Raw genomic sequence first — 11,440 nt, 5'->3', positions numbered from 1 at the left:
TTGTTTAAAGAGTCATCACTAGAAGAGGAAGGTTTAGAAGAACTCCCTTTGGATGTTTGCAAACAAGCTTGAAAATTAGTATCACCTATCAGGGTATATGTCTTATTGTTATTGTTGGTGTAAATAATTATTCATCATGGATATTATTACACTTACTTAAGTTTACTTAGGATAATGCATTACATAGTAGTTTGGATATGAGACACTTGGGTGTTTGTGCCTCATTGGGATAGTGTGTGTAGGAGAAATTCCACCTCTTATGGTGTTGATCTTGTTATTACACTATCATATCCACTTATTGTGGAGTGATAATTCCACCTTCGGTGGGTGATCCACCTCATGTGGAATATTATATTATTTCTCCTACCTACCCACACCTATTTCCTACCTACCCTTGTTTCTCATTGAGCCACTTGTCATATTTGTGTGCTCATACATCCATATGGCCTTGCCTATATAAGCAGGCCTCTATTCATTGTATTGGTTAATCCAGTTGATCATTTTTATATTGATGAGAATACAGTTTGTTCTTGTCATTCTATTGTCTCTTTTATGCTTTTCATTGTGCCCTTGATCTTGGCAAAATCCAACATGGTATCAGAGCCATTGGGGCTTCGTTGATTAGTTTTTGGAGACATCGTGGAAGGCTTCTATTTTCGGATTTGGGGATCTTCATTTTTTGGAGGCATCATACAGCGATTTGGACATCACCGTTGAATCCGGGAGGCCATTTGCATAAATTTTGACTATAAAGTCGACCTATTTTGGTGAGGAAATTTTTTTCCCCAATTCAGCTATATCGTACGGATTTTCGAATTTTTACATATTTTTCAAAATTTTATTTTTTTTTTCATTTTCTGAAAATTGTCTTTGAAAATAAAAAAAAAATCAAAAAAAATTGAAAAATTGGAAAAGATTTGAAAAGATCAAAAAAAAAAGAAAAATCAAATTTTGGGGGGTCCGCAGACCCCCCCCGTACACCCGTGCTCCTGTGCGCGCAGGTCTGAAGACGTACCTTCTGGCAGACTGTACCTGCTCCTCGGATGCAGATCCGTACCCTGCTCTGCAGCGCCTGTCGGTTCCAGTTTCCACGCCCGCGCTGTGTTTCCACCGCCCGAGCGCCACCGTCTCCAGCCCCGCCTCCCGGCAGCTCACCGCAAGTCCTCCGTGCCGCCGCCGTGTCCCTTCTCCCGGCCTGCGCCGCTCTGCCTCCTGGCAGCTTCCGCCACCTCCCGGCCTTGGCTTCTCCTTCGGCGCCCGCCTCCACCACCGGCGCCGCTTCGAGCCCGCATCCCTCCGGTAGCGCTCCGCTTCTCCTCGGCTCACCTGCAGGGGCCCACAACAAGCCACGCGGACAAAGACAGGTGGACCACGCCCGCCACGTGGCAGGCGGCCAGTGGACCGTGGATAAACACATCCGTATGACATGCAGATCACCGTACGCACAGTCAGCAGTACGGACAGCCACATCACCACTGCCGAGTCATCCGTCCGTACAGTACGGACGCTCAGTCAGCTAGGCAGCGAAGTTTTCATGACGGTCATACGGCCGTCAATTTTAACACAGTGTTTTGCTGACATCAGCGCCACATCAGCATTTTTTGAAAATTTTTTAAACCCCTCTCCATTGGGCTTTTCAGTTTTGCAGTCCAACTTTGGAAGGCCATATCTTGCTCATTTTTGCTCCTTTTTTGGTGCAATTTTTTTTGAAATGGGCTAAAATTTCGTGATCTTCGCAGTGGTGTGGTTATTTTCTGATTTTGATGCATAGGTTTTTCGAAATTTTTGGATTCTCTCAGCTGTACCTGTCCAATCCTCAATTCTGCAACTTCAAAAGCCTCGTTTGAGCTCATACGACCTCCTTTTCAGGTGCCGTTTTTTTTGAAAGTGCTTATTTTTTTGTCTACTTTTAGAATCTATGATCAGATTTCAGAGATTTTGAGTGAAAATTTTACTTTCAGATATTGGTCTTATTTGACTTATTAGGTACTTGTAAATTGCTTGGATCTTAGTTAGATCTCTTGCATTATCAGTTTGAGTCTCTTTTGGCCTTCTTGAGGTAGTTGTAAAATTGTAAATCAGAAGTCCACTTTGCCATTTTTTGCAAGTGGCCCATTGTATACGCACTACTTATAAAGTGCCAAAATCATCACATTTGGGGGGGTTCTTTGATTGAGTGAATTTGGGGGGGGTGTCTTGTGTGATTGTGCCTCTTTTGTGCTCTTTCCATTCTTGTTGCAATGAGTCCTAATAAGTTTCCACCATTAACTCCACATAATTATGCATCATGGAAAATTAAAGTATGGAGTAAACTAATGGAAAAGGGTCTCACACACTATATAGATGGAACAATAACAGCACCACCTAATCCTAAGGCTGATCCAAATGCTCAATTAGAATGGCTCACTAAGAATTGCATGGCTCTTGGAACCTTACGCAAGTATGTATCAGATGACCTCATTTTCCACATTGAGAAGTGTAAAACAATTAAAGAGGCTTGGGATATGTTTCAGAAATTGTATGGACAAGTTGATGAAATCAGAGGCTATCAGATTGATAATTGAAGGATTTGAGAAATACAAATCCACAGAACCCAAAAGAAGCCTGCATGCAAGAAACTTGTCACAGAGAAAGAGAGAGAACGAATACAAGGGTTTTGGCTCTGACAAAGAGAAAAGATGTATTATCAGAGAAAAAATGAATCAAGAATATGAATAATACAAGAGATCAATCCTTATAAAGGAGATCAACACCAAAAGGAAAACCTAACCCTAAGGTGTGAGCATTTAATAATTAAATATTAATTATTAAATGACTAATGTATGCATAAAGAGAAATCTTAAGAGGAGAGCAAAGTTAATTAATTACTTTACTCTAACACCCCCCCTTAAGATGAGCTACAATGCAGCTACAAACAATGCAGAAGAAAGCAAAGGAACTACAATGCAAAAGAGGGTCCCGGCAACAAGGCCTGATGAGGTACCCGAATACAAGAAAATCTCTATAAAGTGGAGTAAAGGAGAAAACCCAGTGGGAAAAAACTCCTCTCCAAAAAGAGATAAAGAATCATGCTGAAAAGAAAACATGAAGGAAGGAAGGCCTCACTGAGACCCCCCAAGGACAACTTCCTTCACCCCAAGCATTGAGCGCAACTGAAGATAGCGTGGAGATGCCAAAGGTTTAGTGAAGATGTCAGCAACCTGCTCCTCTGTAGGAATATACTCCAAGATGAGAGAACCATCCTGAATCAACTGTCTGATGAAGTGCATGTGGATTTCAATGTGCTTTGTCCGCTGATGCTCCACTGGGTTGCGTGAAATGTGAATGGCACTCTGGTTGTCACACCAAAGAATAGTGGGACAATCTGGAGGAAACCCAAACTCTATCATCGACTGCCGAAGCCATAAAACTTCCTGACTGGCTAACACTGCTGCTCGGTACTCAGCCTCTGTAGATGATAATGCAATAGCAGATTGCTTCTTGCAAGACCATGTGATAGGACCAGAACCAAGGCAAAAAACGAAGCCAGAAGTAGACTTCCGATCATTGACATCACCAGCCCAATCGGAGTCAGTGAAGCCAATGATGTGAGGGGATCCTGAAGAGTAGTGAATGCCATAATGTGTGGTGCCCCGAATATATCTCAAAATACGTTTGGCTGCTTGCCAATGGCTCTCATGAGGATCATGGGAGAACCGAGAGACAAGGCCAACTGCAAAGGAAAGATTAGGACGAGAATGTGTCAGGTACAACAGACTGCCAACCAACTGCCTGTATAAAGTGGGGTCTACTGAAGGAGTAGAGCAAGTGGAAGACAAAACAACACCTGACTGAAATGGAGTGGGGGCAGACTTGCAATCAAGCATGCCAAATCGCTGAAGCATATCAAGAGCATACTTCTCCTGAAAAATGGAAATCCCATCCGAAGACTGAATAACCTGTAGACCCAGAAAGAAGTGCAAGAGACCAAGATCGGTCATCTCAAACTGCTCCATCAAAGCTCTCTGAACACTCTGAATCATGGAGGATGAGCTACCTGTAATGATGAGATCATCTACATATAGCACTAGAATCAAAAGATCACCCTCCTGATGCTGAATATAGACTGTGTGATCAGAATGACAGCGTGTGAAGTGCGAGAAAAGCAAGAAGGAGTCCATCTTCTCATACCAAGCCCAGGGGGCTTGTTTGAGACCATACAATGAACGTCAAAGTCTGCAAACCAAAGAAGTGTCTTGCACAAAACCCTGAGGCTGCTCCATATAGATCTCCTCATGTAGGTCTCCATGCAAGAAGGCACTCTTCACATCCATCTGAAACACTGTCCATCCCTGTGAAGCTGCAAGTGAAAGTACCAGGCGTATAGAATTCATCTTGGCGACAGGAGCAAAGGTCTCAGAGTAGTCAATACCCTCTACCTGAGAAAACCCCTTCGCAACAAGACGGGCCTTATACTTATCAATAGAACCATCTGCAGCATACTTGGTACGATACACCCACTTGCACCGAACCAACTTTCTTCCCTTAGGAAGAGGACAAAGATCCCAAGTATGATTCTTCATCAAAGAAGAATACTCCTCATCCATGACCCTATCCCACTCTGGGTGTCCTGTCGCCTCTGAAAACTTTTGAGGATCATCTGAAAGGGTATGACTCAAAAGACTAGAACCAGATGTCTGAGCACGAGTGCGACGAGTATCTGAAGGATCACCTGCCAAAGAACCAGCTGCATCAACAGTATCACGGGCCCACTTCGGCAAAGACGGAGCAACTGGTGGTGGTGGAGATGGTGGATCATGATCTACATCATCCTCAAGAGATAAGTAATCCTCAAGAGATGAAGAGGAAGGAGTAGGCAATGAGGGAGAAGCTGGTGATGGAGAATCCATCTGAGGATAGCACTCATCAAACTGGACATCCCGCCGAAACAAGACCTCTTTGGAATCAGGATCAAACAACCTGTATGCCTTAACATCCTCACAGTAGCCAACAAATATGAGTGGTCGGCTCTTCCTCTCCATGGCTATCCGCTGAGCATCAGGAATAAATGCCCAAGCCTCACTACCAAAAACTCGGAATGTAGAAACATCAGGCTTGACATGGGTCCAAGCCTCCTCAGGAGTTATATGTCGTAATGCCTTATGGGGCATCCGGTTCTGAATATAATTGGCACAATTGACTGCCTCAGCCCAAAATGAAGAACTCATAGCTCGAGACTGTATCATACAATTTGCCATCTCCCGTAAGGTTCTGTTCTTTCTCTCAGCAACACCATTCTGTTGAGGGGTATAAGGAACTGTAAACTGATGCTGTAAACCATGCTCAGTGCAAAAATCTCTGAAAGCCTGATTTACATACTCCCCCCCATTATCTGTGCGTATCCTCCTGATAGAAAGTCCAGATTGCTTCTCCACAAATGTCTTAAACTTCCTGAAAGAGTCAAAGACATCAGACTTGTACTTAAGAAAGTACACCCATGTACGTCTGGAGAAGTCATCAATAAAAGTGAGTACATAACGGGCCCCTGAAAAAGAAGGAGTCGGAAAGGACATAAGATCACTGTGTACCAACTCTAGGGCTGCTCTAGCACGAGAGGCTCGACCCTTAGGAAAAGGATCTCGATGATGTTTGCCAAGGACACAACCACGACATACACCATCTGTACAAGAAATCTGTGGAAGACCAATCACAAGTGCCTGTGTACTCATCTGCTGTAGATATCTGTAATTGACATGACCAAAACGCTCATGCCAAAGCCTGCTCACTGAATCTGCATGTGCTATAAGAAAGGAACCAACAGTGTCTAAACTCTCAAAGCCATCAAAACTATATAAGTGAGATGCAGAATCCACACTCCCAGTAGCCACAACCAAGTCAGGATCATGAAGATCTCGAATAACCACATCATGTGGAGAGAACTCAACTGTCTTACCAGAGCTAGAGTGGCAAATCTAATAAACGGATAGAAGGTTTGTCGAAATGTCAGGAACCAAAAGCACATCCTGAAGACAACCACCATCCAATGAAACAGTACCAGAACCCTGAACGGAAAGTTGTGCTGAGTCACCAACTGCAATATGTCTAGTGCCTGTAGGAGCAAGAGCGGTGACCAAATCCTGTGTGTGTCATATGGTGAGAGGCACCAGAATCTAGAATCCAAGTGGACGCAGAGGACAATGCTCGTGTAGAAAGAGCATGACCTTTCCTTGTGGGCTGTGAAGGAGGCTGTGGTGCACTAATATTATGCTGCTGCATGGCTTCCTCCAAAGCCTCTAAACGTTTCCAACACCTGGAAACGGGATGTCCTTCCTTGCCACAAAAACTGCAAGGATCACCTGATTTCTTCTTAGTCTTGGAGGAAGACTCACCAGACTTTGAAGATTTGCCTTGTTTAGAATTGAATTGTGGTTTTGAATCAGACTTAGGTGGTGGCTTGGAGGGATTCTCACTAGCCTCTGAATCTTTCTTAGGCTTCGGTTTCTGCTTCTATTTTCCTTTGGAGGACTGGGCTACCAATGCTTGGTTCTGTGAACCTGAAAGTGAATCCAACTGCTTAAGCTTAGCTTGCTCACGAGTCAGACGATCACAAAAGACCTCAAAAGAAGGCATGACATGTCGAGCACCCAAGGCATCCATGGTGGAATAGAAGGTCGAAGAGAAGATCTGAAATGGACCCCGAAGCTTAGAGAGAATCAGGAAAATGCACTCTGTATCAGTCTTAGTCTTACCACAACCTTGCAAGATAGATCTTTGCTGTTTGAACTTCATCAGAAAGTCCTCAATAGAAGGAAATGAATCAGGTACCAAGGAAGTTAACTCTACCTCAAGCTGCAAAGCTCTGAACTCGTTGACAGTACCAAAAAGTCCCTCAAACTTGGTCCAAATGGCTCGAGGAGTGAGACAACCCTCAAGATGAAACTGAAGACTGTCAGAAATGTGTAAAGCCATCAATCCCATAGCCTGATCCATATTGTTCCTGTGCTGCATAATCTCAAAAGGACGTGTCAACTGAGGCTGAACCTCATCCAAACAGGACCATAACCCTTTTGACTGGAGAAGAGTCATCATGCGACCCTTCCAAGTGTGGTAATTATGCGGTGTGAGAGATTCAATAGGTCTGTCTGCCATCCTGTGAACTGTGCCTCAACTGCTCTGAATTTTTAATTATTATTAAGTGGTCTTTCAGAACTAGACAGAAGATGCAGAAGGGGGTTTGATTTTTTTGTATTGGTGTTTGTAAATTCTGGTTTTCTGATGTAAATAACAGAAAGCAAGAGAAAAGACCCCCCCACAATGCAAAAAACTAATCCCCAGTACAAACTGAAAGCCAGAAAATGATAGAAAGCAATAACGGGTTGAGACAAAATTTGGAGCACCTGAAAATTTTTCTGATGAAATAGACTATAGATCTGAAAAGAGCACAGAACCACCTTTCCGACGCCTATTTGCTTTCGAAAAACGGAGTCCGTATGCAAAAGATATGGCTCCTGGAGTGCAAAAAAATTGTTCTGACTTCGACTAGCAAAAAACACTATAAAATGGAAAAATCAGAAAAAAAGATCTACATCTTTAAGATCGGGCTCGGAACCAGCTTTCCAACGCCTATTTTCATTCAAAAATCCGAGCTAAAATACCCGAGTTATACCCGATTTAGTAAAACTGCTTCTAAAAGACCCAAATAGGCCCTTTAAGCCCTCAAGGGCTTAAAAAAATTAAACCCCTGGTCCGCTGGGCGACCAGGGGCTAGCGCAGGTGGCTGGCGGCGCTGTGGCGGTGCAGGGGCAGCGGCGGTGTGTGGGCTGCCCGCGAGCGGGGCGCGGGTGGCGCGTGGGTGGCGCGCGGGCGGCCGTCGTTGCTGGGCGGGGCGAGGGCGGTTACCGTCGGCGGCGGTGGCCGGGTGGTGGCCGCCGGGCTGCGCACCTGCTGCACCAGCCGATAAATTGGCTGCGCCCTTTTTAAACCAAAAAACTGCGTTTTTTAATTGTTTTTTTGATTTTTTTTGATTTTTTTGAATATTTCCGCCTCGGTTTTCGTGCCCTAGGGCCGTACGGCCTTGGGGCCAAAAAAAATTTGCCACCTGGTGCAACTGTGTCCAAATCAGACAAATTTTATATGAAAATAGGGGTTTTTGGGCGCTACGAGCTCAACGGTGAGGTCCGTTTGGGCTCAAAGTGCACTGAAAAAAATACCCCCTATTCCAAAATAAAAACAGAATACAAACATAGATCTGATGCAACCAAAACTTGGATCTCAAAATCTTTCAAAAGTCTGAACAAGCTGCAGCAGATCTGGCTCTGATACCATGAAGGATTTGAGAAATACAAATCCACAGAACCCAAAAGAAACCTGCATGCAAGAAACCTGTCACAGAGAAAGAGAGAGAACGAATACAAGGGTTTTGGCTCTGACAAAGAGAAAAGATGTATTATCAGAGAAAAAATGAATCAAGAATATGAATAATACAAGAGATCAATCCTTATAAAGGAGATCAACACCAAAAGGAAAACCTAACCCTAAGGTGTGAGCATTTAATAATTAAATATTAATTATTAAATGACTAATGTATGTATAAAGAGAAATCTTAAGAGGAGAGCAAAGTTAATTAATTACTTTACTCTAACAATAATGAGCTCACCAACTTAGATCCCAAGAATTTTGATACAATCCAAGATTATGTAACCAAAGCAAATGAGCTAAGAGCAAAGCTAAAGGATTGTGGAATAGACAAAAAGGATGCTCAATTGATATTCAACTTGTTGGACAAACTTGCACCAGAGTATGCAACATTTGTATCTAGCTTCCAAACTCATCGTTTGACAGTGGGGAGTTCTTATGTTATGCCTTCTTTTGAAGCTTTCACAGAAATGTTGATATTGGAACAATCCAAGTTGTTGAACATGGGGCTTCTCAAGTCTTCAAAGTCCAAGGCTTTGGTAGCAAATCAAGGAAATCAAGGAAGTCAAGGCAAAAATTCCAACAAGAAGAAAAAGCAATCTAAGTCTCAACCACAACAGGAAAAGGGACAATCATCCTCTCCATCACAAGGCAATCAACAATCCTCTTCCAAGAAGGGGACAACACCTAAGAAGGATAAACCAACTTGTGCATATTGCAAAAAGTATGGTCATGATGAGCATCGATGCCATGCAAAGCAAGTTGATGAGTTAACCAATCTTCTCAAGAAAAACAACATCAACTTGCCATCCGCCTACACAAAGAAGGATTCATCTTCTTCTTCCTCACAGTCAAAAGGAAAAGGGAAAGCATTTGTGGCTAAAATAGGTTCTTCACAACAATGGATACTTGACTCGGGTGCCTCATATCACATGGGTTCTATAAAGGAGCAGTTTTCTACATTAGAGCCTTCTAAGGTACCTCACATTTACATAGGTGATGATACACAAGTAGAGGTTGAAGGGAAAGGTTCAGTTGACATGGATGATGGAACATTTGAGAATGTTCTCTATGTTCCTAACTTGTCTACCAACCTTCTCTCCATCTACCAAATCACTCACTATGGGAATGGGAAAAAGGTTGAGTTTACACCAGATTCAGTTGTGGTAAAGGAACTTGATGATGATGCCTTGGTAGCAGTGGGACAAGTCAATGAAAACTCAAGGCTTTACTCATTTTCCCACTTTGTGCCACGTTCACCTTCTAGGGCCTTGCTTACTCATTCAAATTCAGAAAGTAAGCTATGGCATGAGCGGTTTGGTCACCTCAACTACCGCTATCTTCAGCAGCTCAGCACTAAAGACATGGTCACAGGTCTTCCTTGAATCAGCTTTTCAGAGGGTGTATGTTCAGGTTGTTCCATGGGCAAGCATCCCGAAGAGAAATTTGATAAAGAGAAAACTTGGAGAGCTTTGGAAGTTCTTCAACTTGTTCACAGTGATGTAGCAGGTCCATTTCCAGCACCTTCATTTAGTAAGGCCTGCTATGTTCTTACCTTCATTGATGACTACTCCCGCTTCACTTGGGTCTACTTTCTCATTCATAAGAGTGAAGTATTTGACAGATTTCAGGACTTCAAGGCTCATGTGGAAAAGCAATCAGGGAAAGTGATCAAGATTCTTCGTACAGATAATGGCAGGGAATATGTGAACAAGAGACTTGAGGACTTTTGTACATTTGAGGGGATTGATCTTCAGCATTCTGTTGCATACACTCCACAGCAAAATGGGGTTGTAGAACGCAAGAATTGAACTCTCAAAGAAATGGCTAGCTGTATGATTCATGCACGTTCTCTTGATCCCGCCTTTTGGGTAGAGGCTATTAGTTGTGCCACACACATCCAGAATCGGGTTCCTCACAAAGCTTTACAAGGTATTACTCCTTTTGAAGCTTGGGTTGGAAGGAAACCGATTGTGAGACATTCCAGAGTCTTTGGGTGTCCAGCATGGGCTCGCATACCTCCACAGAAATGCAAGGCATTGGAACCACAGAGTCGGCCTTGCATATTTGTTGGATATCCTGAGGGTGTTAAGGCATATAGATTGATGGATCCAGAGACACATGAGGTATTCATTGAGAGGAGTGTTCACTTTGAGGAAAGCTCTCCTAGCTTAGCCTCTCTACCTCCTCCACCTTCCTCCATTATGGATAGTGATGTTAGTGATTCAGATGATGAGACTCCCTCAACTCTGACTCGCAGGGTTACACCTCCGTCGGGTCCATTTGTAGTTGAGGTGCCTCATTCTCCACCTCCACCTAGACCTCGTTGGGCTCGCCAGACACTTGAGTCTGTGGGTTCTCTTGTTGGGGATCCTTTGGATACACGGAGAACTCGATCACAACATCAGGATCATCCACATGCATTTATTGCTACCGCTTTCGATCCACAGACATTCAGGGAAGCATCAGGGGTTCCTGAGTGGGACCAAGCTATGGAGGAAGAGTATAGTTCCTTGATGAGGAACAACACATGGGATCTAGTTCATCTCCCTAAGGGGAGAAAGATGGTTCGATGTAAGTGGATCTATCGGACCAAGTTTGCAGCGGATGGTAGTGTGGATAAGTATAAGGCTCGGCTTGTTGCCAAAGGTTTCTCGCAGGTTGCAGGTGTTGACTATACTGAGACCTTTGCACCCGTAGCTAAGATGAACTCCATTCGTTTGACACTTGCTATAGCTGCAGCTCATGGTTGGGCTGTACATCAGATGGATGTGAAGAGTGCCTTTCTTCATGGTGATCTTGATGAGGAGATTTATATGGAGCAGCCACAGGGTTTCATCCAGGATACTTCTTTGGTTTGCAGATTACGGAAATCTATCTATGGCCTTAAGCAGGCCCCCAGGGCTTGGTATGCCAAGATGGATTCCTTTCTACTCTCTGCAGGTTTCACCAAGTGTCATTCCGATCCGAATGTCTACATTTTGCGACAGGATGACTCTCACTTGATACTTGTGCTCTATGTTGATGACTTGATCATTACAGGGAG

The sequence above is a fragment of the Cryptomeria japonica genome, chromosome 11 (assembly GCF_030272615.1).
Source record: "Cryptomeria japonica chromosome 11, Sugi_1.0, whole genome shotgun sequence".
NCBI lineage: Eukaryota > Viridiplantae > Streptophyta > Pinopsida > Cupressales > Cupressaceae > Cryptomeria > Cryptomeria japonica.
The sequence above is the reverse complement of the archived record's forward strand: the minus strand, read 5'-3'. Positions refer to the sequence as shown.